Source organism: Macaca mulatta, chromosome 2 (assembly GCF_049350105.2).
Source record: "Macaca mulatta isolate MMU2019108-1 chromosome 2, T2T-MMU8v2.0, whole genome shotgun sequence".
NCBI lineage: Eukaryota > Metazoa > Chordata > Mammalia > Primates > Cercopithecidae > Macaca > Macaca mulatta.
The window spans coordinates 106,828,918-106,842,547 of NC_133407.1; the positions used below are offsets into that span (position 1 = coordinate 106,828,918).

The 13,630-nt window shown below is 39.9% G+C and overlaps 1 protein-coding gene across 5 annotated transcripts in view; it reads right to left on the reverse strand.

Moving 5' to 3' along the window:
* Positions 1–13,630, reverse strand: part of ANO10 (anoctamin 10) — a 238,809-nt gene that overhangs the window by 124,930 nt on the left and 100,249 nt on the right. The window lies entirely within an intron of this gene.

Here is a 13,630-nt window from a genome sequence, read left to right on the forward strand (position 1 = left end):
ACAGCCTCTTTCCCTGGTGAAAAAAACAAGGGGTGAAATTTAAAACCTGTTTTTAATCTCATGACCATTAGAGGCCTGGATTTAAAAAATAAATAAATAAAAAAAGCGACTATCTTACAAAAATCAACAACTACCTAAACATTTACAAATAAAAATCTCCTTTCACTGAAGAAGTATTCTGTTATAACGAATCACTGGAAAAGAATAAGCCTGTAACAGTACCCTTTGCACCAAAGAATGCCTTAAGGGTCCAGAAGTCCTTGAATATTATTTCTTCTGATCCTCACAGCAATTCCATTAGGCTGTTCTCAACGTGATACATGGATGACGGAAAAACAGCCTGAAGTCAGAGAAGGTTTGCATAAAGTCACTCAGCTTACAGGAACCAGGGCTGCAGCCAGGCTTTGACATTTAGCCCTGGCCAATCTCTTTCTGATAAATCCAGTTTCCTTCCCCTTCTCAGATCTCCAACTATGCCACAACAAAGTCTTGCATGGTGTGTGTGTTCCTCTCCTCTCTAAATATTCCCTCCTGTTGCAATAAGTTTCCAGCCTAAAAATGTGAAATTTAAAAACTTTTTATCTAAACACAAGTGAAATAAAAAGCAAAACAATGAGACAACCAAAAACCTGGTAACTTGGAAGGGGGGGAAGAAAAGTGTTTTAGAGGACTCCTTTTAAAACAAGGTCATATTTTAAGATCATAATAGTGAAAATTAAAAACTCAGTAATACTCTACACCTTTATTAATATTGGGCAGTACACATCATCACAGAACAGATATTTAATATGTACTCGAACTGGTCCAGACCATAGAAAACGATGGAAGGCTCCCCCTAATTCATTCTAAGATGCTAGAACACACTTAATACCAAAGTATGATAAAGAAAAACAGAAACCAATTTCACTTATAAATATTGATGCAAAGATTCTAAATCAAGTACTGGCAAATAGAACCCAGAAGTGAATTTGTTACAGTAGGTAGCTAGTTAGGCATAAGCAGGGCAGGAAGGTGCTCCCAGCACCCATACACACACACACACCTGGAATGTGAGGTGACCATCAGGTGATGGTCAGGCGGTTGCTGACTCTCTTTCTAAAATAATAATTGATCACAGCTGGTGCCAGAGAACGGTAGGCTCCTAATAGATAGAGAACACCTGAAACTGGTGAGCAGCAGCTTCCCGATAAGATCTCAAGAGTTGGACAAGTGGGCTCAGGCATGCATATTAAGAGGCAGAATGGCAGGGGGGTGGGGTTTAAATGGTATATGACCTTCCAGGGACATCTGACTGGTAAGGACCTCAAGTGAGCATGTGTACAACTCCAGTAAACACACTGTGCATGCTCATCTCCCAAGCACTAGTAGGCTACTGTGCACGTGGACATCCCACCTCAAGGGAAGAGTCAGAAGGAATCCAAGACCCTGGAAGTATGTCAACATACAAAACCCTAAGTCAGGCCAGGCACGGTGGCTCATGCCTGTAATCCCAGCACTTTGGGAGGCTGAGGCGGGGAGATGACTTGAAGTCAGAAGTTCGAGACCAGCCTGGCCAACATGACGAAACCCCATCTCTACTAAAAATGCAAAAATTAGCCAGGCATAGTGGCAGGTGCCTGTAATCCCAGCTACTCAGGAGCCTGCGGCATGAGAATCACTTGAACCAGGGAGGCGGAGGCTTCAGTGAGCTGAGACTGCACCATTGCACTCCAGCATGGGAGATAGAGTAAGACTCTATCTCCAAGAAAAACAACAAACAACCCTAAGTCAAAAGTCAAACTGCACACTTCATCTCACAAGTCACCTGCTTGGCCCTCTTCCAAGTGGACTTTACTTCCTTTCATTCATGCTCTAAAGCTTTTAAATATATTTTCAGTCCTATTCTAAAACTTGCCTTGGTCTCTCCTTCTGCCTTACACCTTGGTCAAATCCTTCTGAGGAGGCCAGAACTGAAGTTGCTGCAAACCTACATGGATTCACCACCAGTAACAAATTAACAGAAAAATATACGGAATATAATATAATAATATAACATGGTTTATTTCAGGAATGCAGAGATGGCTTAACATTAGCAAAACTATCAACATAATTTATTATATTTTTAAGTGAAAAGATAACCATACAATAAAACATAAAGGTTGGAGGATGGCCGAATAGGAACAGCTATGGTCTACAGTTCCCAGCGAGATCAAAGCAGAAGACGGGTGATTTCTGCATTTCCAACTGAGGTCACCAGCATCAAAGACCAAAGGTAGATAAAACCACAAATATGGGGAGAAACCACAGCGAAAGGCTGAAAATTCCAAAAACCAGAATGCCTCAGAAAAAACCAGAGGGCTCTGAAATAACACCACACATCTACCACCATCTGATCTTTGACAAACCTGACACACACAAGCAATGGGGAAAAGATTCCCTATGTAATAAATGGTGTTGAGAAAACTGGCTAGCCATACGCAGAAAACTGTAACTGGGCCCCTTCCTTACACATTATGCAAAAATCAACTCAAGATGGATCAGACTTAAACTTAAGACCTAGGACCATAAAAGTCCTAGAAGAAAACCTGGTCAATACCATTCAGGACATCGGCATGGGCAAAGATTTCATGTGTAAAACACCAAAAGCAATGGCAACAAAAGCCAAAATTGACACATGGGATCTAATTAAACTAAAGAGCTTCTGCACAGCAAAAGAAACTATCATCAGAGTGAACAGGCAACCTACAGAATGGGAGAAAATTTTTGCAATCTTCCCATCTGACAAAGGGCTAATATCCAGAATCTATAAAGAACTTAAACAAATTTACAAGAACAAAGCAAACAACCTCATCAAAAAATGGGCAAAGGATATGAACAGACACTTCTCAAAAGAAGACATTTATGCAGCCAACAGACATAAGAAAAAATGCTCATCATCACGGGTCAATAGAGAAATGCAAATGAAAACCACAATGAGCTACTATCTCATGCCAGTTAGAATGGCGATCATTAAAAAGTCAGGAAACAAGAGATGCTGGAGAGGTTGTGGAAAAATAGGAACACTTTTACACTGTTGGTGGGAGTGTAAATTAGTTCAATCACTATGGAAGACAGTGTGGCAATTCCTCAAGGATCTAGAACTAGAAATACCATTTGACCCAGAAATCCCATTACTGGGTATATACCCAAAGGATTATAAATCATTCTACTATAAAGACACATGCATATGGATGTTTACTGTGGCACCATTAACAACCGCAAAGACTTGGAACCAACCCAAATGTCCATCAATGATAGACTGGATGAAGAAAATGTGGCACATATACACCAAGGAATACTACGCAGCCATAAAAAAGGATGAGTTCATGTCCTTTGCAGGGAATGGAAACCATCATTCTCAGCAAACTATCACAAGATCAGAAAACCAAACACCACATGTTCTCACTCATAAGTGGAAGGTGAACAATGAGAACACATGGACACAGGGAGGGGAACATCACACACTAGAGCATGTGAGGCATGGGGGGTTAGGGGAGGGATAACATTAGGAGAAATACCAAATGTAGGTGATGGGTTGATGGGTGCAGCAAACCACCATGGCACGTGTATATCTATGTAACAAAACTGCACATTCTGCACATGTAACCCAGAACTTAAAGTATAATTTTAAAAATAAATAAATAAATTCATGCTTCAAATAGTCGATAATGCCTATCCCTTAGGACATCAGACAATTTATTTAATATGCCATTTATTTATTGAAATTATTTAAAATAATGGCAACTAAACAGGCTTCCGCATTTCCACAAAAAAGGACCATTAGCTCTTGAATGAGGTAAGAAACACAATAAAAAATAATTTAAGGTTAAAAAAAAAAAAAGGTTAAAAAAGCACTTGCTATACAATTCAATAGTTATTCCCAATTAAAATAAATAAACAGCAAACGACCTAAAATAGAAGTAGAAAAATATACTTAAATAAAAATCACTTACTACAAACGTACAGCAAACAACTCATTATTAAGAGACAAGTCTCATTCCGTTGCCCAGGTTGGAGTGCAGTAGCATGATCACAGCTCACTGTAATCTCAAACTCCTGGATTCAAGTGATCCTGCCTCAGCCTCCTGAGCAGCTAGTACTACAGGCATATACGACCACACTAGGCTAATTTTTACATTTTTCAGAGACAGGGTCTTGCTTTGTTGTCCAGGCTAGTCTTGAAGTCCTGGCTTTAAGCAATCCTCCCACTTCTACTTCCCAAAGTGCTGGTATTACAGGCATAAGCCACCACTCCTTGCCTGCAAACACTTTATTAAATGGTGAAATAATAAGGCTGTTACTATTCAAGTCAAGACTAAGACAGAGATGTTTGCAATATTGTTTTAAGCCCTAGCTAATGCCATAAGAGAAGACATAAAATAAATAATATAAGTGGCCAGACATGGTGGCTCACGCCTGTAATCTCAACACTTTGGGAGGTTGAGGCAGGCGGATCACCTGAAAGTCAGGGTTTGTTCAAGACCAGCCTGGCCAACATGGTGAAACACTGTCTCTACTACAAATACAACATTAGCTGGGCATGGCGGCAAGCGCCTGGAATCCCAGCTACTCAGGTGGCTGAGGCAGCAGAATTGCTTGAACCCAGGAGGCGGAGGTTGCAGTGAGCTGAGATCATGCTATCACACTCTAGCCTGGGCAACAAAAGCGAAACTCCATCTCAAAAAATAAAAAATAGAATGAATAAATGAGTATTAGCAGAAAAAAGAAAACATTATCCTTATTTGCAGCTATGAGTAGGAACCCAAGAAAAACTAACAACCAATTATAACTAATAAGAGGGCTTAGTAGTTATGGGATATATTTTTCAAAAGTTCTTCTTTACAGTAGTAATAACTAGTTAAAAATGAAGATTGATTAGAAAAATACTATTTACAAGAGAAATAAATGCAATGAATTACCAATGAAAAACAAGGAAAGTACAGAGCTTATATGAAAGAACTATAAAATTTTATTGAAGTATATATAATAAACAATTGACAAACAGAGACAGTGAATACGTTTTTAGGAGGATAAACTCATCACAAAAGTGTTACTCCTTCCAAAATTCACATACAAATTTAACAGAATTTCAATCAGAGCCTAATGAATTTTGTTGAAGCTAAACAAAATAAGTTTAAAGTTTACATAGAAAAGTAAATGTAAAAGAATTATCAACAAATTTCTAGTGAAAAATTGTAGTAGGAAAATTTTTAGGAAAAATTTCTCCCTATCAAATACTAAAACTTACTATAACAACTATAATCAAAACAATATGGATTGGCTCAAAAACAGACAAAAAGGTCAGTGAAACAGAAAAGAATCTCAAAATACATGTGATAAAAGTATACTTTAGGTTACTGGAAAACATAGTGTAATAAATTATATAAATGACTATTCCTTTGGAAAATATGAGGTTGGACTCCTACTTCAAAACAAAAATAATGAAAAGAAGTAATTTTGAAATTAATGCAATATCTAAATGTAAATAAGATACATAGCAAACAAAATTCAAAACTCCCCCAAGAAATTCTGAGGATTATTTGGAAGTCTTAAGCATAACAAGAAACCAGGAGAAACAAAGAAAAATACACACTTGGGTTATATAAAAATGGAAAAAAGTATGTATGTAATATATGCCAGAGACAAAATGAAAATACTAAACAATAGGAGAAAATATTTGTAACATGTGACCAAAGAGTTAATATACTTAAAACACAAAATTGCTGCAAATTCACAAGAAGAAGATAAACCACACTCAAAGGAAAAACGAGCTTAAGTCATGTGTAGGCAACTTTACAGATGAGGCATGGCAAATGGCCTTTCAACATAATAAAAAAGTTTTCTTTCTCACTGCTGGTCAGGAAATTGAACCCAATGCCACCTCAGACAACATTTTGCCTATCCAATTTGGGAAAAATTATTTTTAAGAGCAAGTAGGCAGTAAGGTATATGAAAATGGGGCTGTCATAAATAACTTATCAGGACACTTTTGGAAACGATCTCACTGTACCTATTAAAAATAGTGCCTACTCTTTGATCCAGCAATCCTGGTTTTAGGAATATATACTCTATTGAAAAAGGGTATGTGTATAGAAAAGTTACATTGCCGGTAACTCAAAATATTGGAAAACAATCAGAATGCCTACTGACAGGAAAAAAGCTGGACCTTGTGGAATATTCTGTAGCCATTACAAAGAGTAAGGTATATATTTATTTACCTGTATATATTGACATATGCAACCCCACTGTAGCCATGACAAACATGGTTCCCTAGTGGTCTATCCCTAAGGAGTGTCAAATTTCAGAAGCACAGATTAGACACTAAAACCTAATTTAAGAACAATTCTATTCTTTTTTTTGAGGCCAGCTTGAGCTCTGTCACCCAGGCTTGAGCGCAGTGGCACGATCTCGGCTCACTGCAACCTCCATCTTCCAAGCTCAAGCAATCCTCCTACCTCAGCCTCCTGACTACTTGGGACTACAGGGGCATGCCACCATATCTTGCTGATTTACATTTTTTTTGGGGGGGTGGGGGGGAGCAGGGGTAGAGACAGGGTTTCGTCATGTTGCCCAAGCTGGTTATTCTATTCTTTATTCACATTTTTTGCATGGTACTTACCATGTCTCCCCCTTTCTTCCCACCAGTTTTCTCCACACTTCACCACTATGAAGCTTCTTCTTTGACCCCCACCCCTGAACCAGAGCACCCAACTAAACCAAGCCCAAACCAAAATTCAAATCCTGCTCTGATTTTTGTTCTCTTCTCCCTTTCTCCTCCCTGTTCTGGAGATGTACAGTGATGTAAGCTCCTTCCTCTTCCTGAAGATGTACAGTGATTTAGGCCATGTCCTCCCCCAGCTATGGAATTTCCTATCTTCATATGTTGCATCCTTAAAGACAAAGAACAACCCTACTTGGCAGTACGGGAGTAGGAGATAGGACTGGGCTAGCAATTGCAGAATTTTCTTTGGTAGATGGGATGAAGAGTACATATGTGAGTACTTTTTCTTCTTCTGTCACATTTCAAAAGATTTTTGTGATTTTGAATTAAGTGCAGACAATAAACCTACTGGAGGGTAAATGTGTGAGTAATTCCTACTCCCTCACCCCACAGGAGGCACATGCAAACTTACCTAGCACATAAAAGTCAGCGTGTGCACAGAAGGAAGTATCTATAGTCTTTATCTGGTTGCAAGAAGCAAGTAATGCTTTTGTATTAAAGAGAAAAGATAGAAAACTTTAATAGTTCACAAAACAAAGAAAAGTATCCCCTAGTCACATAACCCTGTCTCCTTACGTGCTTCTTTTACCACCTCTTTCTTTGGGAGAACTGTCTTCAGAGTTTCAACCTTTGGCAAACAGCACATACTTCTGCTTTGTTTTTTCCTGATTGCAGAAAACTCTAGTCCCAGAAAAGTAGAGAAAGGTCCTCCCTTTCAGGCTTGTGTTCCCTCAGCAGGGTGGATCTAAGGCTAGTTAAGGAATCCACCCTACTGAATCTTTGTGACACTGTTCCTAAGACAGACATCCTGAGGAGCCTAAGTCCCTGGAGTGAGGGAAAGCAGGGGCCCCTACAGCCTCCCAGATGCCCTCTGCCCTCCTACAGAACCTTCCTATGCCTGTGGTTTTCATGGGGGAGGGGAGCAGCATGGATGGGGATTTGTATATTTCTGTGATATATATTCACATATTTCTATGAAATATAGATTTATATTCTGTATTTCTATTAATTCACCTCAAATACAATATTTTTGATACTGTTTTGCTGTGATATATGAAAGGAAAAGCCAGTACAAATTGAGCTACTCTAAACATAGACTTAAAAGACCTGAAAGTGGAAATTACGAATGTATCCTAATAGTGATGCTTAATTGTAATTCTGTTGCATCATCTCTGTACTTCTTATGTGGAATGACTCATATACTGTGTCCCTATCAGAATAAATTCTCAGCTGTGAATCAAGCATTAATCTGGTAATTATTTTAAAAGGATGTAAGTAGCATCAAATTTTCTGTTCATGTGTTTTTTAGAAAAGCATGAAACACTGAAGCCTTGTTCTGCACTGCAAAGTGTCTATGTGCAGCAGGGTAAGACTTGACACTTGGTTTAGCCACTGACTGGCTGTTGGCAGGTACAGCAAGGAGACAGTGGGAGTTTTCCTGCCCACTTCTTGGGAAGCCACTGGCTGTTCTGGCCTTGGATACTTCTAATGCCTCCCCAGAAGATGGATGGTACCCAGCGGGCAAACCAACTGCCCTCCACGTCTACAAAATCCAGCTGATTGAGGGAAGAACTGTGCAGAAGAGCAGATGTGACCTAACCTGGGAGGACAATCCCTGATGGCAGTGTTACCTGCCAATTGTGTCAGTAGGAGAGACTTGCCCCCAGCATATCCTAGAAAGTAACAGAAACTCTGATGGGATGGCACGTGGAGGGAAGAGTGGGGAATAAACACCACCTCCCGTGGCTTTCAAAGCCTGCGTAAAAGATCCCAAGTGCAAAGCTTGGCACAGAGGAAACCAGCCATTCCCTTCCCTCTACTTTGAGGTCTGGACTATGCAGCTTACTATAGCTGAGATTTACTGATGCTGTCCTTTGTTTTTCAAAAAATATAATCCTCCCTCTTATTCGTGCACATCCCCAGAGAGAAGCAAAGAGCAGTCAAAACATGAATGGGACTGTCCTTTTCAGCAGGTGGGGCAGGAGGGGAATAAAATTCAGAAAAATAAGATATAACATTTCTTGTACTCAGTGCTACAAAATAATTTAATCCTTGCTATATGCATATAAGGTAAACACACATACACAATTCATTGTCTAATGGTTTTGCAATGCAACAGTCTTGAGGCTGTGGTGCGTGGGCACTGGGGTAAGTCCCCAGACCTGATTACCTGAGGTGGTGGTGAGTACTGAGGAAGAAGCTAAAATCACACCAAAACCAGGGGATTACGTTGAGCCCTCTCCACCAGAGTTGCCGAGCTCATGTAGAGAAATCACTAGAGAGAGGGGGCAGTTAAAGTGTTTGTCCTTGTTTTTCACATGTGTCTTCAAATTTCTAACAATGGCACAGGCAAATGCAGAGTGAAAATAAACTCGGCAAGTATTTCTCAAATGATACTTGTGATAGGGTACAGAGACCCTATCGCAAAGAGTTTACAATCTTTTACAGTTGCGGAACCCAGTCATGAAACAAATATAAAACATTTCCACAGCCATATACAGTCAAATGTATAGTTCAAATGATATACCTCCATAGAAGTACACTGAATGCTCTAGATGGGGAAATGTTTACTAGGGAGGGCTTGGCAGAGGAAGTCTGTCTTAGACTGGGCATCAAAGGAAGTATAGGAAGTAGGCCGACAGGAGGAGTACTGAGCAGGAGAAGAGGGCGTTTGCAAGGCACAGAAGCCAGGATCAGCAGCAGTGCAAAAACTGGGTGCTAGAGAAGACAGTCAGAAATGCAGGCAAACCACACTTCCCACTATTACCTTCTTTCAACTATCTAGGATACCACAAACTGTAAGACACCATAAGACATACCATTCTCTCATTCACCACCAAGAAAAAAAAATACTGCCAATTAAACAATTACACAAAGTGTTCTTATTACCTAGAATTCTAATTTGAAGGACTCTTTTAAAACTTCTTTAGATAGATTTTTTTTTGTCATCACTCCTGTGCTACATACAAAATATAAGCATAATATGCTGGTTAATGTACTACTAGATTTTTTTTTTTTTTTTAAAGAGAGTCTCACTCTATCGCCCATGCTAGAGTGCAGTGGCGTGACCTTGGCTCATTGCAACCTCCGCCTCCTGGGTTCAAGCGATTCCCCTATCTCAGCCTCCCAAGTAGCTGGGACTACAGGTGTGCACCATGCCCAGCTATTTTTTTTTTTTTTTGTATTTTTAGTAGAGACAGGGTTTTGCCATGTTGGCCAGGCTGCTCTTGAGCTCCTGACTGCAGGTGATCCACCCGTCTCAGCCTCCCAAAGTGTTGGGATTACAGGCGTGAGCCACTGCGCCCAGCCCCATGTACTACTAGATTTTTTAAACATTCAGAGTCAAATAAAAAATAAAAATAAATAAAAATAAATTTAAAAAAAAAAAACATTCAGAGTCTAAGACTTCTAAATCGAATTTTATCTCAGAGTTGACAATGCGCAAGTTTTCCAATACAAAATCCTCTTATGTGGCCTCAGCAGTGTCGGTGATGCAGTAGTCCTTAAAACAGTGCTTCACCACTCTATCTGGGATTTCCTTCCAAGCAGCTGGCACCCATTTGCAAGTTCCCATGCTGGTGCTTTTTCTGATCTTATCAAAAGGGTCAATGTAAGGTTTACAGCCCCACCCATAATTCATTTTCTATACTGACTGAAACCATAAGGAGTTGCTGTTGCCAAATCACAGTACCAGGAATGTTCCAGTGTTGACATTCAAATCTGTGCACATGTTGACGATGGCAGCTACCTGATAGCCACCATAAAATATATTCAATTTCAGAGGTACTAAAATGTGGGAAAAGTTAACCTTAGGCTCAGTGAAATGTGGTGGTATGATCTCTTAAGCTTCTTTCCTAAGCTATAACTCTACAGGTAATAATAGTAAAACCACTCTCGAATGTAATTAACTGAAATCAGGATTTGCCTTTTCAACCCTGAATGACACTTTCCTATACAAACACAACCATTACAGAAAATATCCTAATAAATATCTTACTTTATCAGTGTATGTACTCTGAATTGGGTTGGCATAATCTTAGAAAGTTTAGAAAGACTCCATAAGCTTCGACATCTACATGACTTCCTAGAGCTCAACCTAGAATGGTGGTCAAAAATAACAACAGCAAAAACAGAAGGCAGAGCATCTTATAACACAGGTATGTAAGAGGGCCGGGGAGGGTGCTGTATGCAGAGGTGAATCAACTCAAATCTCTCAGTGAAAAAATTAGTTGTATTCTGAAACAGAAGATGTCATCGTCCATTAGTATAGCTATGAAGAAATACCTGAGGCTGGGTCATCTATAAAGAAAAGAGGTTTACTTGGCTCATGATTTTTCAGGCTGTACAATAAGCATGGCACCAGCATCTCCATCTGGCGAGGGCCTCAGGTTGCTTCCACTCATGGTGGAAGGTGAAGGGAAGCCAGCTATGCAGTCACATGGCAAGAGAAGAAGCAAAAGGAGGGGAGGTGCCAGGCTCTTTAACAACCGGCTCCAGCAGGAACTAACAGAGTGGGAACTCATTCGTTGGCACAAGGATGGCACCAAGCCATTCATGAGGGATCTGCCCGCATGACCCAAACACTGCCCATTAGGCACTACCTCCAACATTACAGATCAGATTTCAACATGAGGTTTGGAGGGACAAGCATCCAAACTATACCAGGAAGTGTAAAATCTTATAAATTCCCAACACTTTAAAAAGACAATAAAACACAAAAACAACGCCACTGATTGAAAAATGAAAAATCTAGAGAATCTAAAACAGCGAAGGAGACCTGAGAAATCATGAGGTCAAAGCTTCTTAGTAGAGAGGTAGAGGAAAGCAAAGGGAAGAAAGGTTGAAAGAGGCCAAAACACATTCCCTGGATGCAATGAAGACTAAGATTGTTACCCTGACAAGAAAGACAGCTCATTATTCACCTTCTACTTTGCCACAGAGCCCAGCATAATAATGTCTACACATGACTGATATTCTGCTGAATGGAACTAAATCTGTCCAGGGATTGGTGGAAAGAAAGGTGGTGGAAGATGACAGTGAGTGTTATGGAGAAGGGGAGGAAGACAGACACAGAACCCAGCCAAGGAGCTATCAAAATGATCTGTCTCAAATTACTTCACCCACATCCCATTCTGAGCCACAGAGTACAAGAACACCAGTATAAACGATGGTCTCCATTGGGTGATTTTCCATTTTTCTCCTTACCTCACACCCATTAGGATGGCTACTACAAACAAACAAAACCAGAAAATAACAAGTGTTGGTGAGAATACGGAGAAATTGGAATCCTTGTGCATTGCTGGTGGAAATGTAAAATAGTACAGCCACTATGGAAAACAGTATGGAAGTTCCTCAAATAATTAAAAATAGAATTACCATATGATCCACTAATTCCACTTCTGGGTATATACCCAAAAGAATTGAAATCAGGGTCTTGAAGAGATACATGTATACCTGTGTTTATAAAACATTATTCACAATACCTGCTATAGTTTGTATATTTGTTCCCCCAAACCTCATGTTGAAATCTGATCCCTGATATTGGAGATGGTGCCTAGTGGGCAGTGTTTGTGTCATGGGGGCAGATTCCTCATGAATGGCTTGGTGCCATCCTTGTTGTAATGAGTGAGTTCTCACTCTATTTGTTCCTGCCAGAGCTGACTGTCAGAAAGAGCCTGGCACCTCCCCGCTTCTCCTGCTTCCTCTCTCACCATGTAATCTCTACACACCAGCTCCCCTTCACCTTGTTGCACCACAAGTGGAAGCAGCCAGAGGCCCTCACCAGATGGAGATGCTTGTGCCACACTTCCTGTACAGCCTGCAGAACCATGAACCAAATAAATCCCTTTTAAAAACAAGTTACCCAGCCTCAGGTATACCTTTATAGCAACACAAATGAACTAAGACAACAGCTAAAAAGTAGATGCATCACAGTATTCACCAACAGATGAATGGATAAGCAAAATGAGGTACGTATGTGCAAAGGAATATTATTCAGCCTTAAAAACTAAGGGAATTCTGACATGCTACAGCATGGAAGAACTCTGACGACATTATGTTGAGGGAAATAGGACAGCCACGAAAAGACAAGTACTGTATGACTCCACTTGTGTCAGATACCTAGTATAGTCAAAATCATAAAGACAGAAAGTAGAGGGGCTGTTGCCAGGATCTAGGTGGAGGGGATAATAGGGAGTTACTGTTTAATGGGTATAGAGTTTCTGTTTTACAAGATGAAAAGAATTACAGAGGTGGATGATGACTGTGGTTGCACATTATGAATTTATTTAATACCACTGAATTGTACACTTAAAATGGTCAAGACAATAAATTTTGTATTATGTATATTTTACCACAAAAAAAAAATAACTGGGAAAAAGGAAAATATGCAAACTAATGGAGAACACTACAGTTATGGATGTAGCGATCCAGGCATTGGTTAGAGAGATCATTTTATACAGGCAATAAAATCAAGCTGTTAAACATGATAGGATTCAGAAATCAGAACAATATGGGCTCCCTCTAGTGGTTTAAAACACCTTTAAATACTCTCATACTGAAAGGAAGATTCTAATTTATTTTGATTTCTTGGTGGGGGGTGGGGAGAGAGATCACCTAATTATTTTCTTCTTGGGAAACCCAAGTCTTACAAGTAGATCACTACTAATATTCATCCCAGGAGATGAGGAGAGGGGAGTAGGCCCATAGATCAAATGTGATGTGATGGCTCCAAAGCCACAAGGCAAGTTATCTACTTCCTTCAGGATCCATCAGAAGCTTAAGCAGCCATGAATGAAGAGAAGGGGGCAGAGCTAAGCCATATGACAAGGAAGACAGGACAAAGAGAACAATATTAGTCAAAGGGGGAGTGAGCTATCACCATAACATAAA